This window comes from Anas platyrhynchos, chromosome 12 (genome assembly GCF_047663525.1).
Source record: "Anas platyrhynchos isolate ZD024472 breed Pekin duck chromosome 12, IASCAAS_PekinDuck_T2T, whole genome shotgun sequence".
Taxonomy (NCBI): Eukaryota; Metazoa; Chordata; class Aves; order Anseriformes; family Anatidae; genus Anas; species Anas platyrhynchos.
The window spans coordinates 967,958-994,165 of NC_092598.1; the positions used below are offsets into that span (position 1 = coordinate 967,958).

General features: G+C 44.3%; 1 long non-coding RNA gene across 1 annotated transcript in view; it reads right to left on the bottom strand.

Moving 5' to 3' along the window:
- Window positions 1-8,944: 8,944 nt before the first annotated feature.
- Window positions 8,945-26,208, bottom strand: part of LOC140003511 (uncharacterized) — a 31,207-nt gene continuing 13,943 nt past the window's right edge. The window contains exons 2-3 of the long non-coding RNA XR_011812306.1: window positions 12,256-12,383; window positions 8,945-10,034 (exon numbers count right to left, since the gene is read on the bottom strand). This is a non-coding gene — a long non-coding RNA (uncharacterized lncRNA). The remainder of the gene's footprint in view (window positions 10,035-12,255; window positions 12,384-26,208) is intronic.

Below are 26,208 nucleotides of genomic sequence, written 5' to 3' on the forward strand. Positions count from 1 at the left end.
AGCCCTCGCCATGCAGAGCACCGGACACTGACACAAGGCACAGCATCTCCTGAACAAGTATGGCCATGGCACACACGACAGAGAATAACAAGGGGAGGGAAATCTGTCATTACTTTAAAGGTGGGAAGTTATAAGAGCAGCTACTCACAAATCCAGCATCAGCAACTGCCCCGGGCTCAGCCCATCCCTTTCTTCGCCCTGCCATAACACTACAGGTCCATGGGACAAGTAGCTGAGTGCCACGGCCCAAATCCTGCTCAATTTTCTGTGCCAGGAATGCCGCTGACACCATCCATGGCCTCAATTGACCTCTTGCTTCCCATCTACTGCTTCCACATATCCTCCAGCCAGACACCAGCAAGCAGGGAAGCTGGCCAAGCTCCAGCACAGAGGCCAGGGGCAGAGCAGAGCCACTACAGACAGCACAGGAGAGGGGTGAAAGCAAGAGGAGCGTGCGAGGACCACCACACGGTGGGCTAACGGAGCTGGAGATGGGCTAGGCTGGGTTGGAGGTGGTCCAGGCTGGGCTGCAGGTGGGCTAGGTTAGAACAGAGGTGGGCTCGGTTGGGTTAGAGGTGGGCTCCCTGAGCTGCTCCATGAGAGCCTGCATCGCTGATTGCCTCCTCTGACCAGCACAGCTGAGCAAGGAAAAGCAGGTCACAGGGCTGGGAGAGGCTTGGCTGTGCAAAGCAGGGGGAGGTGGTAGGCAGCAAGCTGCAGGAGGCACAGGAACAGGCTGGGGCTGCAGTCATTGCAGGAGCTAATGCAGTGCCCTGTTCGGTGTACCCCATAATCAACAACTGCATTCCTTGTCTTGAGCAGCAAGCCTGCTTTTTTCCTCAAAAACACACAGAAGCTTTCAGAAAAGTGGTGGCCTATAAATAAAAATTGTTTCTGAAATACTTTCAACTGATATCTACAATGCAGAACTTTCCCTGATCATTATACGGAATAAAAACAATTCCAGCTTGTTCCCATGCCCGAATGCAGGAACAGAAAATTTTGGGATTGGGTGAGTCCCTTTGTCCTCTGACTGCCAAACAGTGTCACAAAAGCCAAGCGTTTTAAGGGCAGGCCATACGAAACGCGTTTCTGTCCCCATGGCTAAGTTCATTGGAGTCAGGACTTCCTAATGAGAGGTCTGCATTTTCAATGCAAATAGGATTTCTATCAGGATACATTTTCATGACGGGTCTTTGCAGACAAAACAACTCCCCTAATATCAGTGATGGCTCCTACATTTAATCACATGTATTACTGCATAAAAGTGGTTTGGGGGCAACAGCAAAACAAGTTCTTTTTATACGTGCACTAAAAAAAATAATAATAATAAAAAAATTGTCTCATCAACAGAATTATACTAAAAGGAAAAAAATGGCATTTTAAAATAAATGCTTTTTTTTTTTAAAAAAAAAAAAAAGGATCTGGGAGATAAGAGAATGGTAAGGTAAATAAACAAAAAGACAAGATATCACAAACCTCATTTTCAAGATTAAAAACAGTACAAATAACTGTTTGGGAGTGGTTAAAACGATCATTGATTATATATGAAAAGTAAAGACTGTTTAAAATTGGAAGCCTATTGAAAAAACATGAAGTAAATATCACACCCCTGTAAAATGTATATTACATACTTCAAAATGGATATTACATATTAACTTAGAATATGGCAAATTCAGTGAAAGCCTGAATGCTAGCAAAAAGGTTTGTCTTTCAAGCATCACACCAGAAAATCTATAAAATGGCCACGTGTAAGTACACACTGAAATAGAATTAATTTTTATATAAATTTAAATACAAATAAAAAATGTCTGTTTTAATGTGGTCTATAATATTCTTGTTACTATATATTGATGTATAGGTGGAGATCATAGCAGATAACTAATGTTAATGATTTTTAAAAGGAAATTAAAGCACTTTATTCTTGCTTCCTTTTTCTTTTTTTAAATTTTGATAAGAAGTTACATTGCTATAAAATTTCCACTGGTGTGGGGGGTTATTGTTTATCCCTTAGTATTTTTAATTTAAAGGCAGATGTTGCCTTTTTTGTACAGTTCAAATTATGACTTGGAGTTCTGGAGCAATGGAAGCCATCACGATCTATTATTTTTATGTATAGCTGTATGTGTGTGTAATGCATGTATGCGTTATGATGAAAACCACTGGAGATGGCTGGGCAGTGCTCAGACAAACAGCAAGACATCCTGCCCCTCACCTCAGAGTCACTTCGAGCGAGGGGGAACAGGAGGGTGGGGGGAAAGTGGGAGATAATAAGGAAAGAATAAAATCATGATTAGAAACATGTAATCGCATAAGCTAACTGCACACGTAAAAGAATGGTTTCAAGTTGCTTTCGTATATGCTTGAAGGAAATTAAAAAAGCTAAGCTTAAATGCTTCTCGACTGACCCATCGCTGCTACCTTCCTGACATCTCCTGCCCGGGACCACGCTGCGATGTGCAATTCAAACACCTCTACTGCACCACGCACACACACCTTAAAATGCGGGGCAGGGGGGGGCTGTAATTGAGCTGGACCACACATATTCTCTCATTCAGAATAAATCTATACGAACTGGATCCAGCGTTTTTAAAGTAATGCTGCTTGTGCGGTCTGCTGCTATCTCAAAGAAACAAGGAACTATTTTCACATCTCATTCCCATAATGGATGAGCTGCGGAGCAGACGAACACTCTGTTCGGTTTGTCACATAGACATGAAAATTCTTTGATACTTCCACATTAAGCTTTCAAAGCCAAGCTGTTTTGCCAGTCCACTTGTATACATTAGAGACCATGATGGTCACAGACGGCCTTTGTTTGTGGTGTTTCGTTTTGTTTTGTTTTTAATGGTAAAAAGCATATGTAAATAATCCCTAATGATCAGGTCAATGGTCTTAGGGTTAAAGCGGGGCTTTATGCTGCTTTCTGAGAAGCTGCCCTGCGTTGTGGCCCTGCAGGATCATTTCTGGAGCAGTCCCCGGGAGCAGAGAGAGCCCCTGGGGCTGTCCCTGCCCTGCACCAGGGCTGGCCGGTGGCCGGCCAGGAACCTTCCAGCAAGACCCAGCTGAATTTCTGCTCCGTTATCTGCAGGTGGAGTTCAAACAACCACCCCAGAAAGGCCCGCACTTTGGGGTCCAGTTTTTATTTTGTTTATACCATTTCAATACATCTGAGTTCAATGAAATTAATCCTGATTTACAGCAGTAAGCGAGCAAAATAATGGTTCTAAGTGGTGTAACCTTTTACCGTCTTTCAGTTGCCAAAGTCTACCAGCTGTTAAGTCTATCAATTTTGCTCTTTTCATTTTTTCAGGCACATTCTACCTTCAGTTTCTGCTCAAAATTCAATTGACTTCAATGGGATTTCTGTGTAAGGAGCAAGGCTCGAACGCAGCCGCTGAGACAAATCTGCCGCTGATTTCAGCAGCCGAGAGGCCGAAGGCGCCGTCCCCGGGAAGGGACGCCAGCAGAGGAGGAGGTCTCCGTGCAAAGCCCACTGTGCAGGATTAACACATAAGCAAGATCTTATTTATAACAACTCCTTCATTTAAAAAAATGCAAAGCACGGTGCTTTATCTGTTATTGTGCTGTTAGCTTCCAATACTCATTGCTAGCTACTTTGAGTTATTAGTGCTGCCAAGGTTAGCTATGCCTGAAAATCTTTGTTGACTCAGTTTCAATGAAAGTAGGGGTAAATTAGTGATGTCACCACCGGAAAGCACAATATTTTTGCTGTCAAATATGCTTTGAAAAGTTATTTAAACAAAGGGAAGTAAAACACCTAGCTATGAAAGTTATATAGAAACATGATCACTGAACTTTACATTTAGGAAGAATTAAGCTTTTAAAAAGTTTTTTCCACTGAAAAAGCCTTTAATGGTAGTTATCCAGGTGGCCCCTGGATTTATTGTTGGATTTTGCTTTGACTGCTATGGAGTTCCCAAGGGCACTATTATGTCAATAATTTCTAAGGCAACATTTTATTCCAGGTAACTGAAATTCCTTAGAAGATGAGAGCTTCAGCTTGGAGATTCTCGGATCCCATTTGAAATCACTCATACTGACTACAGCAGAAATTTAAAAATAAATTATTGTATAGCCTTCTGCTTTCGGCTATATATATAATCTATATATATATTTATAAACATTCTTTATATAACAATTCAGAACTTAATTCCCCTTGACGCTATTAAAACTATATATTTAATTACATTCATAAGGGAGTTGCCTGGGATACAGTCAAAACCTACCACTAATTCAACATGTATTATATATTAACACACTTTGCGATTCCGAAAAATTAGTAATACGGGTCATACGCTGTCTTCGTTCTGGGCATGGAACTTCCATCAGAGTCAGTCAACAGCCTTTATTTGTAAAGTCTGGGTTTTTATGAAGAAGTCTATAATGACTATTTTTGGTCAAGCTTAAAAGAAAAAGAAATGGCACAAAGGTCTTCTGGTTTCCAATGCACAGAGCATATTTTGCTAGTAGGAAAAGTAGAGTAGGACTTCTATCTAGACTAAACAAATTTCAGTACAAAATGATAAATGAATCAAGGAACTTACACTTTGAGATCCTAAATTCTATTAAGTCTCTGATTTTATGAAGCCAGAAAAAGGTCATTTCATGATACTTACAAGCTACAGTAAATAACTAAAATTTATGCGGTATGATGATTTTTTCTCAAAACCTTGATAATCGATACAACTTGTAAGAAATCAGAGAAATTAAACTGAAAATATAATTGTTCCTTTTAAGACCTATTACGTTTAACATCCATTGGCCACGTTTGTTCCACAGGTCACATATAAAAATAAATTTACTATATTTCTTGCATTTGATCAACAGAAAGCGCCTAATGATACGTGTCCAAATTCCCCGAACGGTTGTCCCTGTGTTGGTGTCTATATAGGCTGTCTTGCATAAACTGAAAACCATCTGTCATAAATACATAATCGCTTTTAAATCCACCACACCCATTCCTCCTGCTCCCCAAAAAGGATGCATGTGAAGTATGGTCTGCCCCTGAAATATTCCTTGCAAGTTGCTAAGTGGATATAAAAGAACACAGACCTAAAATAATCTGCAAATAACTGTAACATAAGCCCTGAAAAATGCTTTTGGAGCTGGAGAGAGGGGGGAGAAGCATTTCCATCGCCCGGAGTCGACTCAGAACCCGATTCTGAGTGAAGCATTCGGGCAATATTGTTTGTCCCTGGTTTATTTTGTAAATTTGAGAGATGATTGCTACAAATCTTATTTAAATCAAGCTTCCTTTCGAATATTTTCTTGTAATTGAACAAGTGTTAAACTGCATCAGGCTGTCACAGCTGTTACAATACATGAACCACACTTACAGTAACAGCTTTCGTTCCACATTTTTGTGGAGTAGTTTCCATAGCACTATGATCAGGGTTTGCATATTTTTATACCACTTGCATATTGAAAATAAACTCTGATGTTTAGATTGCTTTCTCCAAGTGCATCTGGTACTTAAATTTCCTGAAAAACTGAGCAGGCAACTCTGATTTAATACCAAACAGCCAGAATGTAACACCTTGTTTTACTTTTTGTAGAGTTATTTTTAGCCTTCTTTTCTCTTAAATTTGTAACCAAACAGTGTATCGGATGAGAAAGCTTTGAAATACGCATTTATCTTAATTGTCATCCATGAATTAAACATTATGGCAAACTTTTCCATTCACGACAATATACAATACAATCAGATATTCTCCATGTAATAATACGCTTTGCGTAATTATCTGTGCCTCGATTCAACGTCTAGCACAGATAAAAAGAGAAGTGCTCAGAAGTTTTAATTAAACCCTGCTCCTCGTGCACAGGCACCTGCCCCTGGCCAGCAGCCCCTGCCCGCTGCCACCTGGGCGCACGCTGGCACAGCCCCGGCACGCGGTGCACGCGCTTGAGGCCGAGCTTATTCCCGACCGAGGAGCCGCCTTCTTATTAGAAAAATACACACAACTTTATATGTCTTGAGGGAAACAACCTAATGAGCACAAGCTCTTCTCTGGAAAGCAAAGCAAAGCCAGCACGGAGATGGCTTGTGTCCTGCTGGCTTCCCCCCAGAGCCGACCCCAGCCGCCGCCAGCGCTCGTGGCCGCGAAGCGCGGGGCCACGCCGTGCCGGCACCACTGCTCCCTGCGAAGCGCCCCGTGAATTAGCAGATTGGAAATTAGCAAAATACAGCAATGCCGTTCACTTTAAATTTTAATAAGAAACAGAGACATCTTCTCTCTCTTTCTTTTGCTGTTCCTCCCTCTCCTCTAAGAACAGAAGGCTGCTGGTGAAAGGAATGAAAATCTGGAAAGAATTTGGGGTGGACTGGCCAACCCCCTTTCATTTCCTTCAGATGTTTACAATCTAGCACCTTTCTGAAGACAAAGATGGGAAAAAAGCTATTTTTTCTTTTGACTGAAGGGTGAGACAGGGGGGTATTAAAAACTGATCAATGTAATTTTTTTCGCAGAAGTATTTGCACATCTGTGAAATAATGTAATTTATGAAAAAAATCTTTTATATGACATTCATGATTATAGCCTGATCTGGAGAATTATTCAAATATAAAATTAAATACTCAAAAACTAGCTGTGCTGTGGATGACTGAGCTTTTACCAGCTGTGCATCACACTTCTGTAATTCTATTAAAAGTATATAAGTGAGGCTTTCCAACTATGTCTGACTCTCTTTTAAAAGGAATGTTACATTTCTAAATGTCTTTATGATCAGTTGCGTTTTGTTTTTTCTTGATGATCGCCCCAGTTGTTGGATACGTTTTATCTGACTGTACCAAAAAGAAAAAAAAAAAAAAAAAAAAAAGAGAGAGAGAGGAATGCATACCCATGGAAAGCGCTCTATAAATTATATTGTATTTTATTATCACAGGGCTTAAGGAAAAATTGGCTCTTAAGAAAGGTTAAAAACCTTTAAAGTGCATTCTTCTGTTTGGTTGAAATTGCCTTTGATTTAACGCGATCCATCTGGGCCCGGTACCTGGCCACCTCCCTGCTCCGCCCGCCCCCAGCCCGCGCGAGGCCCGGCCGCACGTGGGGCGCGCAGGAGGCGGCCGTGGGGCGAACGCCCCCCGAGCACGAAGCCGCAGCTGCTCTGCTCCCAGGCGCCCGCTCGCAGGTTTCTGCACGACTCGTCCCTCTGCAAGGCGAGCCGAGCGCCTGCATCGTCCCCAGCATTATTTTACACGCCGAGCCGCACGCCCCGCAGTCAGGTCGGGAGGGGAAAGGCTCCGTGTGCCTCCACACCATTTTCTTCTCGGTTTCAAGGCGTTCTGCTCGCTTCCAGCTGCGCCGGGCAGGACTGCACGGCCAACCTGCCCCATCGCACAGGCACAGGCTCCGCATCCAAGTTCACCCGTATTTTCTAAGCTTACATATAACATTTGGCATAGATCTTCCACATCTTTCTTATTATCTACAGGTTACAGAGAGTATAATCTTGAAATTATGTGCACTTTCCCATGTAACAAGCCAATATTTTGATTAAAAGGGAAAATACAATCCTAAAACCAACCTAAATGCTCCGGTATAAACTAGCCATTAAAAGAAGAGCACCAACAAAAGGCCACATTAGTAAAAGACAGGATCTGCAGTTGTAGTTTAGCAGGGAGAGAGACAAAATAAGGGATAAGATATTGTTTCTGCTGCCTAAGACAGACGGACTTTAATAACACTTAACAGAATGATGCACATTAACGATCTCAGAAAGCACTTCTTATGCCTCATCCATCATGCGGAGGAGAAAATGAAGCCTTCGACAGCATTAGGAATTATTCTAGATCTTGTCAGTAATTCGCAGCTTCTCTGTAGTATCGTAACACAAATTTGTGTGTATGAGACACTGACCATTAATCTAGGGGCTTTTTTTCACTCGCCACAGCGTGCTGAGAATGTATCAATTGTTTCATGGAGAAATTTCACAGATGAAGCCTTACTAAATAAAACACGGAAGAGGAAAGAGATATAGACAGAAACATAAACAAGGGGAACTCAGAGACAAATTATTATCCTTAAAACAAAAAACACAATAAAATCTCCATATATGTGTTTTCTGAATGGGCAACAACAGACCTCATTCACTGAAAATAGTCAGAATATGCAGTGATTACAAAGTTATGCTCATACATACAAACAGACTTATATTTAATTTTCTGGGAGCCTTTTTTCCCCTCCTTACCAGAGCACAGGAAAAATCCTGATCTCTCCTCCCAGGAGAGTCATGTATTTTTACAAATAGTAGCAAAACAAATTTCAATGCAAAATGCCATACGGCTAAATAAACAATAGCTTTTGGCAACCTTTTCCTTAAGTCGAAATCTGCTGTTAATCGCATGATAGCTGTTTCAACTGGAATCTGTACTACAAAGGAAAATGTCCATAAATATTTGTACAGCAAACTCCTAAGAAAAAAACCCTCTGAGTACACTCCAAACTCATTTCTATCCATGTGACGTAAAGATGAAAGCTAATGAGTTATATGAAGTTTATGATAAATTAAAACTGTTCTGCTTCCAAAACTCATACAGCAAGCAGATGTATGTTTACATAGATGTGATCGACTGCTCAACAACAGAACACTTGTCAGACAGAATGAGGTGAATTCTCCCCTAGATGTGGAGGAGCTGAATTGTCTCAGGAAAAAAAAAAAAAAAAAAAAAAGGATGGAATTTGATCAAATACTAATCACGCAGCAATAATCAGCCTTGCAGTGGCCTAAAACATACACTATTTTATCTCAATTGAAATAGTGACATATATCCAAGAAGTCCTCAAAGAAACTTGGATTTAGATAATATATTGTGATTGCAGTAGATATGCAGGATTAAAATCATTCTTGATCTTCAAACAGAATAAGAATGTATAGTTCTGTTTACTGCACATATATTTGTACATAAAAGATACGACAAATATTTTAGGTTATTTAGAAGCCCATAGTTCTTTATTTTGAATTTTTACAGACCGAATACTGGGAAAGCGATTTGACAGTCACAGGTAATAGGCACAAATTACAGATTAAACTCATTAGAAATTATAAACACTCATATAGTCTCTTAAACCCCCTGACGAAACCTGAAAATTAGAAATCCAATAACCAAGCATCAATAGGGTCTTTAACGGCTGGACAGATGTTTAAACTGCACGATGCTCATGTCAGGAGTGAAACGAAACACTTGAAAATCAAGGTTTGCACTAAATAACAAGGCACTGATGTCAGATCAGATCATTCATATAAACTGTTTTAATCCATCTTTTGGCATTAAGTTACGTTATTCTATAATTGTATAATTTTGTTGTTCATTCATTTTGCATAATATGAATAGAATAAAATAAAATAATAAGCTAAAATAAAATAAAATAAGGAAAATATGCAGATGAGGGAGACTGTTCTAAAACACTCTGCATAGCTATCCTCAGAAAAGGATTACTATCAAATTGATACATACAGAAAGTCAGGACTATTGTCAGAATAAAAATGTAAAAAATGCTTAAAAATAAAATCTTATCAGCAAGCTTTAATTCATGGCTTATTTAATTAAATCACAGAGGGAAATATTGCAGGAATGGTCATCTCACCAACAGTAACTAGATAAATCCCTAGGAGCGGGCACTGGGATAGCAAAAGAAAAATTGTTTGTGTTCCTAGTGTTCGGTCTGACCTGGGAGGGATAACAAAAGAATCTGGCATGAATATGTATTTTTATAGAGCGTGCTGCTGGTAAACATACCAAATAAAATAGAGTGGATTATTTTAAAATAGTTTCTCCTTAACTCTCAATATGTTTAATATGATGATATGAAAAACTATATATAAACCAGAAACATATTCAGCCCATACAAATTCTTTACAGCGCAGTAAAAAGGCAGCCAGATTTCAGCAGAAGAAAACAAACAAACAACAGAAACGCTCCGAAGCTGCCCTGTCTCTCTGCAAGCCTGCGTGCTCTCCAGTGCCGAGATAAAGACCCAATCTGCTCATCAAACACCTCCGGGCTCGGCCATCTAATAGGAACAAATTGGCAATGACTGCCCAAGCAAGTAACACAGGCCCACTGATTTGTAGATTGATACTGATGCCTAATGATCCCCTTGGGCAGATCAATAGCAACAATCCTCATCCCTGCCTTTCTTCTTTATTGGCACAGAGGACCGAGGCAAGCAGAAGCCGTGCGCGCGCTCCCCAGCACCGGCGCTCCCGGCCGTGGGGCAGCAGGGGCTCCTCCGCAACGTGGGCCAAGGTGACCCAGCCTCGATGCTTTGCCAATTTAGGGAGATCACTGCTGCCCGTGCCCCTCTGCCATGTGAGCACCAGCAGTGGCTCCTGGCCATCCCAAGCACGTGCCACCGGCCCAGGCTGGGCATGAGGACCGCTGCCACCACAGCTGGGATGCAGCGCCCACGGCCAACGTGCATCAGGCCAGGCCCACGGCTGGGCGCTGGTGCCCGGACAGCACCGAGACACCAAGGGTCAGGTGAAAACACAGCACGTGTCGGCACCACGCTTTAGAAGTTGAGATTCCTAAGAACCCAAGGCAAGCACGGTGCTTCGGTGGCACAGAAATGCAAGAGGTGGCGGCCTGGCCATTGTTTAGGAACCAGGCCATACGGACAGGTGGATTTACCCTGTGGATTGCCGTAATAGGGTTATACTGCACTTCTTCTCTTGATGCTCCTGCCTTTTCCCTCCTCGACTTTGTCTTGTTGTCTCTTAGTGCACTACAGTATGATCAATCAGGCAATTTCAACGCAGGATTTTTATTCGGTTAACCGTGAGTCACTTTCATCCACTTTCCCCAGCCCCACCCCTTGAAAGAATTAGGGATTTTCTATTTATTTATTAATCTAGTGAATACAGTTATCCCATTAGAATATCCTTTTAAAGTCCCTGGTAATACCTAAGAAAAACTAATAGAGGTGCTTTGCTTTTTTTTTTTTTTTTCAGTGAATTAATGTTAGTGACGTTCTGCAGACCTGTGAGTGGTCATTTACGGCACCGCGGCTGCTGGCAGGCACCGCACGCAGCACTCAAGTTCTGCGGCAGCTTCCCTCGCTCTAGAATAGCCGTGTATGAGCACAGAGCTCGCCAGGTGCACCCCAATCAGCAGGTAAGCAAACACAGAAAAAAGAAAAAAAAAAAAAAAAGAAAAAAAAAAGAAAAAAACAACAGCAGAAAGTTTGTGTCTGCAGAATATGAAATATGAATCCTGCAGTTACTGGGTGTGTATGGCCACCTGAATGGCTCTCCCCTGCCAACCCTGCTGTGCCCAGGGGCAGGATGAGCGCAGCCTCGCTTCTTGAACCGCGCTCAGCCCCACGGCCGCCCGCCCGCGATCTGCTTTGTTCAGCAATCACCGTGGTATTTTTATTCCTTACGGCCGTTTTATTAAAACGTGGATAAAGCAAAAGGCGCAGGATAAAATTAAATTTCATTGACTGTAAATTCCTAAAACGTCCCTCCAATAAAAGATTCCCCTTTTCATCACAAAAACGCCCTTCCCGGCTCTCCCCCTGTCCTGCCGCACACTCGCGGTGGGCACCGAGCCGCACCGCCACCCGGGTGCCCCCCACCCCTACGTGGGTCCGTGCCCGGCGCTGCCCCCCTGGCACACGCAGCGCTGCTGCCGGGGCTCCCCCCCACACCCCGGGGCCGTGCCGCAGCCCCGCTCCTGCCAGCACCGGGGGCTGCGCTCTCCGCCGCCGTCGGACCCACGAGGAGCCGCGGCCCCAGCCCCGGCGGGGGGCAGCGCCCTGAGCCCGGCCCTGCCCGCACCCCCCCCCCCCCCAACCGGGGGCCGCCCGTGCCCACGCGCGACCCGGCCCTCGCGCCTCCCGCGGCCACGCGGCCGGAGCCCCGCGCCCTGCCCCGCGCCCTGCCCCGCGCCCCCACGCGCGGCCGCCGCCGGGCCCCGGGTGCGCGCGGCCCCCACGCGGCCCCCGCGCGGCCCCGGCGCCCCCACGGAGCGCGGGGGGCAGCGGGCGGCGAGGAGCGGCCGCGGCGCCGGGAGGAGGGAGGGGAGCGCGCACGTGTGACGGCGCAGCCCCGCGCCCATTTGCATATTCACATGAGCTCCGTTCCCAGATTGCTTAAGCAGGCAAGAAGTTAAGGTGTCTTCTCCACCCACCTTCCCTCCCTGCTCCGCCGAGGAACGGCAATTTATAACCAAAAAGGGAGCGGGAGGCAGAGAGGGGAAAGCAAAGAAAGGGTTCGCACACACCGCCTTACCTCCGCCGGCTGGCTCCCGCTCTCCGAGGAATTCCCCCTGGTTCCGCTAGAATTTTTGAGACCCATCCTTCAGGGTTTTTAGTTTTCCCTTTCTCTCCCTTCCTCCTCCTCCTCTCTCGGTGTTGTGACTGGGTTTATAAAAAAATAAAAAAGACAACTCCATGTTAAGCTAGCAGTCAGGGCATCGTGAAGTCTAGGGCTACAGGGGGAGGGAAAAGAGGAGGGGAGGGTCACAGCTTAATGCCTTACAAAAGGGAGCCAAAAGCCTCTATATTTTTTTTAATATCCTACACAAAACGCTGGCATGCATATACATGTAATACAGGCGCGCGCAGGGCCACGTACATGTCGCTAATTAGATTTTCGCCAAAAACTGTCGAGGCTCAGCCTATGACGCAAATAAACGCAACGGCATTCGGAGTTAATGTGGAAACTCCATCCCTAACCTGCCCTGTTGTTCCTCCGTGTGCACAGACACCCGAGGAGCGCGAGGTTTTATGTGGCGTGCAGCACTGTTTGCGATAGCTCGCACAATGGTTGAGCATCCAGGTTCAGCCTTAGCCACGCGGTGCTGGCTGGGGCTGCTTCCCTGCAGCAGTGCCGGTACCGAGGTGCACTTCTGCACAAATTAATTTCCACGTTGCATGGCTCTAACGAGAGCAGGGGAAAAGGGGGGAAAACAAAATCATGCGTCCCCTTGCAAATATACCAAATTGGCCTCCCCGCGTTTACGGAGAGGGTGGCCAGGAGCGCAGGCCCATTGTTGTGAGAGGCACAGCTTTTGTTAGCCTGGGCAGCACGGGCTCTGCCCCCAGCCTGCCCGCTTCCTCCAAGGAGCTCGGATCCCTTGCACCAAGCACGCCACCGCTCCATGGATCGCATCCACTTTTTAACAGCCTTGCATTAAATGTTTGCTGCAAATACACGGTGCGTACACATGGCACCTTTTTACAAACGTGTCATTACCATGAATGATTAAGGGCTTCGTCGCTCCCCTGTGCAAGGTCTTAGATCTGATTGCTGACTGATTGCTGAATTCCACTGTACACCTCACAACATGATTTCAGTGAGGGGGTCAGGAAAAAAAGGCACTTTATTAAAGATTTTTTTTCTGCACAGAGAATATTTAGGAACAGTCAAATTTATTTTTGCAATTGGCAAAGGCAAATTTGCTCCTAAGCTGAACCGTCGCGCGTCGTGTTTCATCCCAGCGTACGTTTTTATGGAGAAGTTATAAACCCCTGAAATATGCGGTGTCTATCAGGAGCGCTGGATGTTAGATCACACGCCGCAGCAGTGGGAGCTGCTCTCTCTGAGGCAGGGGCTATGGAAGCTAGCGCAGGAGCGGTGTTTGCGTGTGCGCTTGTACAGTAACTCCATGTGTGTTCGCCACTGTACGGGGCTGCGGCGGTGCAGGGCAGACAATAGGAGCTGGGGAGAGCGAAGGAGTTAACGGGAGCTCTGCTCCTGCACCCAAGTTGCACGGGGCTGAGCGAGGGCGAGGAAAGCAGGTCAGTGGCTACCAACTGGTTAAGCAAACGCCAAAACAAAGAGCACTTCTTTATTTTGGCCAGACCTTGGTGGGCACGCTTCCTTATCAAAAATAATTTCTCTGCCTTTGTTTCTCTCCTCCTTCAAAGAGAGTGGGAAACGTGGTGCTTTGTATTCACGCCTGGTTTCCAAAGGAAGAAAGGTGATTTTTAAGAATCTGACCACCGAGCGTGAGTTACTCATCCTCCACCCAAAACTGATTAAAAAAAAAATTCTTTGACAAGACTCAAAGGGTCCCTGAAATAAAGAAGAAAGAAAAAACATCCAAAACATTAGAGACAGAAACATTATATTTCAATATTATCATATGAATTAAATGTAATCCTTGAAGCGACTAGTCCCAGGGGTCACATATTAGGCCATTTTTTTCTTTTTTTTTTTTTATTTAATAGAGGTCATCCAGGCTGAAAAGCAGAACCCAAATGAAAAGCATCTTCAATGTGGTTATAACATGAGCTGCACGAGGTCAGGCAGTGTCTTGTATGGCCTCATAAAAAATACATAACCAGACAGCCTAATAGTATTTCTTTGCATTCATTTTTGGATGGGAACTGGCGGGTGGGGGAGGGGGAGGGAAGGGGCTGATGGAGATAGGAACATATAAAAAACCGCACGTACATTTCCATAATGTGCAGCTTTTAATACATTTCAGTTAGGAAAAAATGAACATTCATTTTAAAAGATGCCTCAGTGAGCTTTCTTTAAAGGACCAATCCTAAGAACTATTTCCATGGCCCTAAAAACAGAGGTGGCATTTCAGCGTAGCCCTGTGTGCGCGTGCAGCTCCTGCACACACGCGTGCATTTATTTAGGACAGTGGTGCTACAGCCATGCTTAATTGGAAGTGCAACCATGTTGGGCTCGCTTTCATTAAAAATTCCTAATGCACTTTGTTATTTGTCCGTACACAAACACAGCCTGATTAATTTGAATTATTTCTCTTCTGAAAAGAAATACAGATGAAAAACCCCGGTTACATGGTTTCTGCTTTAATTTGCTCTCACAGGGGAGGGGTTTGCCCAGCACAGAATTTATGCAGGTTGCAAAGATACACTGGGTGGGAGAGAGGGCAAGAGAAAGGCAAGGCATAAAAGGGAGCGAGGGGGGATAAATAAAAATAAACAGCGCTAAAAACGCTGGGAGATAAGAGAATCTCTAAATATTGCCTCCCTTCCCCCTCTCCCAAATATAGCCTGGAGACGAGTGACCCTGCTGGGGAGCGAGCCGCAGAGGTGACCCAATGCTAACCAGCCTGTTAGAACTAATAAGGTGCGCTCCTAAGCCACTCAGCTGACACTGGGGCATTGTGGAAATAACTCTCCTTGTTATTGCCCATCCTCAGCTTGAAATTTACTACTCCTTTGCATTATTAAAGAGACAGCTTGCATTCACTATGGGGGAGAGGAGCTGGGCAGGATAAATAACTGTGCACGATTTTTTTAATGTTATGTTTGTGCTCTCTGTAGTCTTTATATTAAGATTCTGAGCATTAAAGCATGCTGGGTTAATAGGTTGTTATTTATTATTTGAACTGTTTTCAAAAATAAAATCTGGTTTAGAAAAATAAGATTTTTTTCCCCCATGGCAAACGGTCAGAAAACAGGAAATGCGTGAGCCATCACGGGGAAGGTCAGGCTGTGGCCAGCGGCAGGCCTTGTGGGACAGAAACCTTTCCAAAACGCTTCTCGGTAGCATCCGATGGGGAGCAGAGCAGAGCAAAACAAAACAAATAAACAAAAAACCCCACCACGGCAGATAGCATGGATTACGAGGCCGGGAACAAAAAAGACCTGCTGCAAAATGAATCTGCTCTTGCGAGACAACATGAAAAGGGCGTCAAAATATGGAGCTGCTTTGCATTCTCTGGGCTCTCACATTTTAAAGCAATTGCAGGGAAAGGTAAAACTCCGAGATAGGAGTAGGCGGAAAAAAAGCCATGTTCATCATGCCCTGCCCACGCGAGCTTCCCCAAAGCAAATCCAGAGAGGTGCTGCAGCTGCCCCTGGAGCCGGCCGCCCCTCTGCAGGGCAGCTGCGAGGGTGGCAGCGCAGCCACCGTGCTGGGATTTACATTGGCACTTAGCAGACCGAACGCTATGGAAAATGGGCTGAGCTGCTTGTACAGAATATTCTGCCATCTCCGAATCGGTTTTCACGGGCAGGCATTTTAACCTCGGTCACCGTAAGGGCTGGAGAGGCCGTCCCACGGCAGAGCAGGATCCTCCAGCCCCTGCTGCAGCCTGGGCCCGGCCAGCAGGGGAGCAGCAATAACAGAACCCGGGTGTTGTTAATTTCGTGTAGCACATCCGAATTAACATTGGAGACATCACTGTGAATAGTGATCGATGATAAATAAGATCCTCCGGGTAAATACAGAACGCCACTTAGCAGCCCATAGTGGGCTGGCAGAGGCAGGGATTGTTTCTGAAGCCAAGGAGGCTTTGCTTCTCTCTTGGTGTTTCATCGGATGCCTTGAAATTGGTTACTGGAGGGATTTGAGAGAATTCTTAAGAGAACACAAGAGCCACAGCAATGCTTTAGCTGTCCACACTGACTGTTTTGTTTCTGCAAGTTCAGAGACAACCCATTCTTCTGAAAGGTTAATGTGGGCAGCTGCTGGGAAGACCTGGGATGACAGCAGGAATCAATGCATAGTAATGTGATGAAATACATGTAGCTGCCATAATACGCCGGAGGAGCATATCGTGACCATTGAGCGACCAAGGAGCAGCCCTAGGAGTGGGTGTGATTTGAAGGGAGCAGCCCAGCAGCCCAGCAGACCACCCGTGGTGGGAGCAGAGGGGCCCTGTGCGTGCCAGGAGGACAGGGTGGGCTGCAGCGAGTTTTTGGCTCGTGCTCCGTGCAGCGCCCTGGTTCCGCAGGACACGTGCCATGGAGCAGCCCGTGCATCCCGAGGGACCTGCCCGCCAGATGCAGGATGCTGCCAGCAGCACGCTGTGCCAGCAGCTCCCCTGGAGGCTGGGTGTCGTGGCACCCAACTGGCAGGGTTGCAGCTGGCCAGGCTGCTGCGCTCGCTGTGCTCTCAGGGTGTCACGGATTCACAGCAGGCAGAGCTGGAACCACGAGTCTGATCTAGTGGTCACTGGAGAGCCAATAGTCTAGGAGTAGATCAAAGATGACCCAGAGCTTTGAAAGAGGCATGGTGAGAGCTGCTTCTCACGGGAGGTATTGAAAACCATCAAATCACTGGAAATGCTCCGTGTGCGCACACGTTGATCATCCTGGAACCGCAGCCCAAACAGCGTCTGAGCATGGATTTATAACTCTTGGTTAAAGCTAACTCTGTGCCTATCGCAAAACCGGGCTGAGTGAGGCTTTAGCATAGGCATACAAAGCGTGTTTAAATACAAAATGTCAACATACATTTATGGCAGCAACTAGCAAACAAGAAGTATTGCTTCAGAGCAAAGGGATAACTGCCGGCTAAGACAGGAAAATGAAACCCAGATTTTTGATAGTGCCAAATATAAACAAGGAATTAAAAGGGATACCTGGACAAACAGGCAAACCGGGAGCCTTACTGACTCTCTCAGTTGTTCCCTTTCTGGCATCCTAATTTTGTGAGTCATCAAAAGTAGCCAAATTAGTCCTGTCAGCAACCGAGCTTGCAGATATTTAGAACTGCTCTACATTTATGTATGCCCAAATATAAAGGTACTTTTATAAAAACACAGCTGCATATACATATTTTTAATCAAGTACCCGTCCTGTAAGCCACGATAATAGCAACAAATGTAATGTTTTACATTCCGGTTGTAATCTCCAAAAGTTTGGGGGTAAAATCGAAGGTGTGGAGACTCACAGGGCTGTGTTAAGCAGCTCTTGTGCTCAGCCTTCAGGTGGTAAAGCTTAAGTAACGAGAGTATTAGAACCGTGACAACACTCTACTGGATTTAAAAATACAATTTTCAAAACTGATTGCCAAACTCTGATCTCAATAGCATGCCAATTTTTTCAGCTCTGCCAGCTGATCCCATAAAAAGTATTATTTCTCCTTACAAACCCAGGCAAAGTTAGGCATCCAAAGAAGAGCAATTTGACTCTAGGGTTTCTAATCCCCTGCAGCTCTCTCGGTAACACTGAACATTCTCTTGAACCGACATCAAAAACACAATTATAAAAACAACAGCCAAAATTATTTCTTATATAACCGGATTGTATCGGTGCCGTATCTGCCACATTAAACACAGCAGTGGTTAACCTGCTCCACGCTTAATTCCATACCTCTTGTTTAGACTGACTGTTTAAATGGCTGTCTTGCCATCTTGGCTTTTCTATGTCTCACATTTTATTCATTTTAAACCTGCTTCTCCTGCTTTTTTGATATCTGGTGGGCTTCAGCAGTGCCGGCTGTGAGGCCGCGCGGTCTGTGCAGCCGCTGCACCGGGCAGGCAGGAGGTGGGGAAGTGCCGGCTGGCGGCTGCAGCTGAGTCCTGCCCGGGTGATGATCACGTTCACATCAGAGCTATTTTGCCAGAAGGTGCTTAGTGTGTAATTCCATAGATGTGCCTATCTGCGGAGCACAAGCAAACCAAAACTTGAGGTAGGAAGCCCGTAACAGAATAACCCCCGCTCTCCAACTTCAAGGTGCACTCACTGATGGCCGAGCTCGGCAGCGTGAGAGCTGCGGTGAGGACCAGCAGGGTCAGGAGCCTCCTGGACCGGTGTCCCCTGCAGGTGGCAAGTGGCCCAAGCAGAAGATGTGACCCAGGTCTGGATGGAGGAGGGCGAAGGTTTAACAGCTGGGTAGGGAGCTGTGCCCCCCTCCCAGAGACCGGAGACCAGCACAGGCCTCGGCTAACTGAGCAAAGACGGAGAGGAGAGGCGGCTGGGGACAAATACCTCTCACCTGGGAAAAAGGGCAGGAGAGGACAAGAGAAGCGTGAAGCAGCTGTCGTGGTTACACAGCCTTGCAGCCCCAGCAGGACCAATTTCCATACCGCAAAGCCCCTGCGTGTGCGTATCGCAGGCATCCAGCACGCCTGCAGCTACTTTGCACCTCTGCAGTGTTCCTGCTGTAACTCTCTTGTACCTCCCTTCTCCTGCTCTCCAAATATAATAGCAACTGACAAACAGATAAAACTTCTTTTAAAAAAAATCTGTAACTAACGTATCTATAACAAATACATGTACGCATTTTAAGCCATTCTTTGGGGAATCAGAATATTAGGTTGCTTTATACAAAACAGGACTTATCTGCTGAATTTTCTAAGCAATATCATTCTTGATTATTAAAAAACAGCTCAGAAGGCTTTTAGCATGCAGAAAAACACCCAAATATATTGAGCCTCTCTATGTGTCCTAATGAAAATTATGAAGGGGGATTTGGTTTTTGTTAGCTCTCCCTTTTTAATGTAAACCTACAAGAGAAGATGGACGTCCCCGGGGGTGAAGGAGCTGGTCCTGGTCCAGCCTGCAGGCGTGCCACCAGCTGCCTTCTGAGCTGTGGCCAGTTGCTTAATAATTCTGCAGAATGAGGACAGTAATTCATGTCTCCCATGACTCATCTGGTTTAGCTATTTAAACTAAAACTCTGCAAGATAGGGAGTGAAATTTTAGCTCCTCTCAAACCAGTGAGTTTTGGCACTGACTTCAAAAAAAAGGAAAATTGTAGGTTAAACAAGTTCAGGTGTCTATATAGTGAAACACTGATCTTGGCTGTGGTCTCTAAATGCTCTTAGAGTGCTAATAATAAGAATGTGGTGGCATATCCGAGACTACACTGCAGCCACAAAAATGTAAGGTCTTCATTTTCAAACATCTGAATGCTGCCAAAACCAGCTACACAGAAAAATACACACCAGCAGCTGTCCAGCAGTCCAGGTCTGGAAATCATGGAAATGCTAGCCTCCTCTTCGCTTACAACCAGACATACTTGATAGCTTGCAGAAAATGAACAGAAGGAAAGTAGAGCTCACAACTGGGGGTTTGACCCCCAGTGAATTAAAGCTAGACGTGAAAGCTGCGGAGAACAGGAGCCTGAACCCAGCTCCCCCAGAAGAAACCCGCAGCGTGTTAACTCTGGAAGGAAAAGCTGGGAAGCATCAGGGGGTACTGAAGCATCCGCAGGAGCAACCTGGTTAGGGGGATTAATCCTGTTTACATGAGACTCCCACATGGGCAACCTGTGCAGTTCTGCGCAGAATAGAGGAGCTCCTGGAGAAGACCCCAGGTTCCAGCCAAGGACACGACTAATCCGCTCAGTGTTTGTCCTAATGAAGAAGCAAACAAACCCAATCTCTGGTTGTACCCCTACTGAAGTGACCTGCTTCCATGAGAGGAAGCCTACAGATAGTTAAATAGATAGCTAAATCATCACTGGTTACAGCTGCTAGTGATAGGGAAGAAGGCATTTAATTTATCTAAGTGATGAGCTTTGCTCTTTGTCAGTTTTTTTTTTTCAGGGAAGATCATTTCACTGTGTAAAAGACTTAGTTGTTAGGGAAAAAAAAAATAATGATATTCAAATTTTTACTAAGGATCATCCTATAATTCTGAATAGCCATCAGCATAAAAATCTGTTTTAATAAAATAAAATAAAATAAAATAAAATAAAATAAAATAAAATAAAATAAAATAAAATAAAATAAAATAATAAAACAAAATAAAAACTCAAGCTCCATAAATGGTGAATTCCATACAGAATAATGGCTCCTTTTTCTGTTGCTGTTGCTTAAAAATTTTAGAACCGTATAGTGAATATTGCAATTTTACAATTAGAAGATGGCATAAGTGTGCTCATCTTTCAAAATCACTTTAAGATCTAAAATATTCCACATCAGCTAGGTATTACTGTTATCCTGCTATTTTCATAAAAGTTTTAGGGGTAGTTCTGCTCTGTAAATGGTGCAGAGAAATTCTGAGTGGATTTCAAAAATCCTTGGTGAGCTGAGGGCTACCTTAATAAAAACAAAGGCATGAACTTGAAACACACACAGTTGCAACTCCCCAGATAACCTTAATTTGGAATAAGAACGTCTTTATTTTATTTAGTTCAGTGGTTCTTAAAGTTAGGACCAAGAGACCACTACCCAGTCGTGGAATTTCTTTGAGTCACTTTGCGTAACCGCACAGAACTGACTCATTCATAAATTTTACTGTTTAGTGTAATTCTATAGACTACAGTTCAGGAGCCAGCGGTTCAGTTTACAGTGTTTTGAAGAAGTTAAACTAACCCCAAAAAGCCAGTTATTCCAGATGAAGTGATCCATCCGTAGAACTATACTGGTGTGGAAGGTGTAACTTTCCTATATAAACAAGTCCTAAACAGCACAAATCCTCCTGAAACTCAATGGCACTTGTGTTCTTAAGTCACGCAGATGCCTTTGAAAACACACGCGTCCATTTTATTCTTGTTACTTCTGAGGCTGTTGAAAGATACTGGGAAATAAAAAATGGTAAAAATCTCTCGGTGATGACTTTGGCTTTCTGACTGTGTTTTGAGCCACCCAGCCGAGGAGTCCCCCCGTTCTTTCCCCACCACTGCCACCCAGAAGCTCCAGGCAAAGCAGGAGTGAATGTCTTTGTAGGAGGTGGCCTAAAAAAAATGGAAAAATAAACAACTTTTGCTTTGAAGTGTGTCTTGTAGTGTTATGCCCCAAGTTAAAAATATCCCAGTAAAATTCAACAACAACAACAAAAAATTCCAACTAAAACAGCAGTGGGGAGGGGAACACCACAGGTCACAAGCTGCTCCTGCACTTGCACTCATGTCAGTCACTGACCAGCAAGAAATTGCACTACTCAGTATTTAGAGCATGAAACCACGGCATTCAGCCTAATTCTCCAAAGCTTCCTCCCTCTCCTTCTGCCCATCCGGTGACTTGATATATAACCCATAGGAAATAAACAGAAAATCTCTCAAAGGGAACCAAGAAGGGCATTTTAAGAACAGACAGTCAATTAAGCATTATCTGCAACTCTCGTGCTTACATCTTCAAACACGAAAGCACAGAAACTTTCCCTTTAAACAGCAGCTTGCTCGTATAGCTGCTAGATGACAAGGCTCATGCACTACCACATAGATGTTCTTACAGATTGGATGGTTATTCCTGGAACTGTAAATACAGAAGGGTTTTGGCACTGCATCTTTGAAGAAAAATACAAAATATACACATAGCACATACATTCTACTCCATAGTTTATATAAGCTAGAAAGTCGTGGCATATGGTGAAGTCGGTTTTTATACAAAGACGTGGAAATGTATACAAAGAAAAATATTCTCAAAAATAATGCAAAACTACATATGGTCATTAAAAAAAAAAATACTGCAATATATTTTTAAAGAATCTTGCAGACAATTTAAACCCCAGCTATCCCTTCTAGATGATGGAGGGTAATAATGCAATTTATTTTGCAATGTCTACTTCCATCACAGCTCAGTCTTACCAAGCTCCTTTTTACCTTCTGAATGCACTGAGGTAACAAAAGAAAGTTAACTTTATTTAAAAAATAGTGCTCTGTATAAAAATGATTGTGTAAATATAAAAAATAAATACTTGTATGCAGTTCTGTAAACTTTATATCAAATAAGGTTGTGCCTGTTTTCCATATCTTTGTTTTTTTTAAATGCCTAGAGAGATGAAGAGCATGCTGAATAGGAATCCCCTATCAGTGGCAAGTGCTTAATGTTCATTAAATTAAAATACAATTAGCACAGTTCAGCTGCACTTTGGTAAGACCCTGCTTCCGTAAAACCGAGGGCTGAACCAGCTGAGGCAGGAGTCCCAGCAGTGCTTCCCCCGAATGGTTGGCTACAGAGTCCAAGTACGGCACCCACACCACTTCGTGGCAGCGATCGTGCAGGAGGGCCACTGGTGACGCCGGCTGGTTATAAACGTAACCTTAAGACCTGGTTTTCTTTTAGAAGAATTAAAAACTTCAGCTGGTTTTCAAAGAAACTAAGAAATGTGCCGTGTGAACTGAGCTTGTCTCGCACTCAGCTGATCAGGAGCCACGCTTGCCTTTCACTCCACCACTGCCACTTTCTTTAGCGCTCTCCCTGGGGAAGGGATTAGCACAAACGTTGCCGTTCTACCCGGTATCATCAACGAGAGTGCCTCTGCAAGAGTCAGAAATAGCTGGGCTCTCAAATAAGATTTTAAGGGAAATTTGTATTAAAATTATTCTCTTAACATTTTTCTACTTCTGCATTTCACTGCTACATTCATAGTTGCGATTCTGTACCTTTGAGGTAATTAACCGGAATTGGTTTGTTAGATACTATATTTAAACTTTAAAATACTATACACCCGTTACTCAAGATTCAAAATACTCTGTCTCTCCTGCCAGACTCCACAAGACACGTCTCAGACAAACGCTCTAAAGGCCCAGGGAATAGGAGCATTACAGCTCCCACCTCCTGAATCAGAACCAGAGCAGCTCAGAGATGGTGCACGATCCACCCGCAGGAGGAACGCGCGTACTTGGGCATCTCCGAAACAACAAGTTCAGCAGCCACAGGTGTTGTTTTGAAAGCAGCCCAAGACCAATTTGCTTTATTGTTTCTCTTTATGCATGGTTGGATCATTAGCATATGTAAGATGAAACCCTAAACCAAACAGGAGTTTTTATCTTTGACAAACATCTTTTCTAATTAATTTGTTACAGAAAGCAGAGATCACCAAGAGCCAAACTTTGTTGTGTGTTTTTAAGAAAGACTTGCCATGCCTTCATCAAAAGTCATATAACATAGAATTTTTCATCAGCACTTATTCTATTTTGACAACCTACAGAAAAGAAGAAAAAAAACAAACTCTTGGGTATACATTGCTTATTTTTTTCTAATGGTAATAACATACTCTCAGAGTCACTTCCCACTGAGACCTGCTAGTTATCACCTCTTTCTTTTATTCTATTAAGCAAATCCTGTGATTCAGTAGAAGGTTATTCCCATCAGCCAAAATGATTAACTAATTCATAATTTCCTTTCCTAGCTTTATACCCTCCTCCTCTAAATTTGGGATAGGCCATTCAGCTACAAAAGTTCATACTCAAGGCACTGGAAGTAAAGAATATACTGGTTTAGCACCAAATAACTCACATCTGGAAACTTGAAGACAGTGTTTCAGGAACTTTCACCTTATATTAACCCAATTATGCAGATCAACATTCAAAAAAATGTGTATATGGTGTTTCCCAAAGCTACAGAAGTTATTTTAAAACTGATCAGAAGAAAGGATTTAAGAGAAAATCAACCCAAACCATGGAAGAAACATATCAAATGTCCAAAAAAAATTGATTTAACAATGTAGAAAGGTGACAACTTTGACTAAAAGCCATTTTGGTTTATTAGTAATATAAAGTCAGCAATTAAAATAGAAAACCGGGATGACAAATGGAAACAAAGGAACTAGATAACAAGTAAAATAAACAAGAAGCTGTGGCCAGCAGAATGTGGGTAAGGAAAGCTAAAGACAGCAGGAAAATAGTTACACAGTTAGGGATAACAGTTTTTAAAGTATGAAAGAAAACACAGAAATCTCAACCCACAATGAAATGAAGGTGGCAAAGCTGAAAATACAACGTAGAAAACAGGTCCTATTTCAAATAAATAAATAAATAAAAAGGATTTTGACAAACTTACCAAAGAAGAACAGTAAGGCACTGAACAGTTTGTTAATGTAAATTAAACAGTGATTCAAACAGGCACAATCTCCAAAACTCTGCTGATGTGCATTGTCAGTGGGTCTCGGTCCTGGCACGTGCAGAGATGGGAGCTGATGCAAAAGGAAATGCAAGTCGCAGTATAGCAAGAAGATGCTGGTAATAATATTCAGGTTAAATTAGGAAAGCTAACTTGGGATTCAGCCTGTTTTAGCAGCTGGGAGGGGTGCACGTGTTATCTGGTGCTGGCACTTGGGTTTGTGGAGAGCAGATGTTAGCAAGGAGCAGTGGCTGCGGCAGCACCAGTGGCACAGGGACACAAGCACCGTGCCGGCTGTGCCGCTCCTTGGCATGGACAGGGGAAAGGGGGGACTGGGCATGGAGCGGCTGCTCAGTGGGGAAGCAGAGGCACAGGAAAGATTTCAGCAGACCCAGGGCTGTGCACCATTTTTGGAATCCTGAGGTTAATAATAACTAGGAAAAAAATAATTGGTGATAAAGATGGCACAAAGTTTTGGAGCAGTGAAGAAATGATGGGGATAAGACAGAACAGTTGGGATCATTTGCTAAACTGAGCCCATTCGACGAGCTAAGAGCTAAGGAGCTGAATCTGCCTCATTTATCAAAATTAGGCCGAAAAATGATGATTACCATGGAATAAATACTTACATGGGAGAAAGCACCAAGCACTAACGTGTCCCTCACCCTGCAAGGCCAAGCAAAGAGCTGGTGGCAAGAAGCTGAAGTCAGGGAAATTCAAATGACAGCCAAAGGACCTGTTTGTTACCACAAAGGTGATTCTCCTCTGGGAAACATTAGGGACAAATGGGTCGATCCTTCATGTTACAGCATTTTTAATCCCATACTCAATGCCTTTCTTGAGGAGAACCCTCAGTGAAACTTGAGTTTGGGGCTAGAAAATCAGCAATTGAGAAAAACTCAAGTGATGGAATGAACATGGGGCTAAAGACCCATGGTCTTAAGTTGTATTGTGGAGAAAAGATTTTAAAAAAAATGCTGAGAAAATCCCAAAGCTATCATCAAAGCAGCTTCGCCAAGTGGAAAACAGCAGCCCTGCTGGTGCTGGCAGCACCCCGGAGCTCAGCCCGCTCCCTGCACGTGGGAGTAAAGCCCTGCTGGGTGCAGATGCGGGCTCTGGAGCATCAAAGTGCTGTTTGAAGGGCAGGCATTGCAAAAGCACAATCTGAAGCACAATTCACAGCAAGGATGTGGGCCAAAGCTTCATCCACATGCCAAAGAAGGGATAGAAGGCCCAGGAGGGCAGAAAGTAATGAAAACATCACTGCAGTGCCCTGAACTTGGCCGCCAGCCCTCTCATTTTGGGGTGGTTTGGGGCAGGAGGCAGGGTGCTGCCATGGGGCCGCTCGTGTGCCAGCTCCTGCAGGAGAAGCGAGGCGAGGGAAGGCACAGAGCCACCATGGGCACTGAGCCCTCGTGCTGCGCCCCAAGCTCTGCAGCTCACCCCCGCCTCTTGGCCATGCTCAGGACAGGAAAAAGAGCAGAGCTGAGGGGCCTGGGGCTCACAGAGCCCTGGCGGGTTGGGTGAGGACGCAGGCATTAGCAGGTGCTGAAATGCCTCTTTTTTAAACGAGGTGGGGGGGGAAGCGAGGGGCTTTATAAAGAGATTTTTCTGTCCCGATGGAAGCACGACAGCGCCTGTTGGTGACCTGCTGTCCCCGTGTGGCTCCCCCTCGGCCGGCCTCCATTTCCCGCAGCCCCCGCCAGGCCGGTGCGAAATGGAGGAGAGCGCCGGAG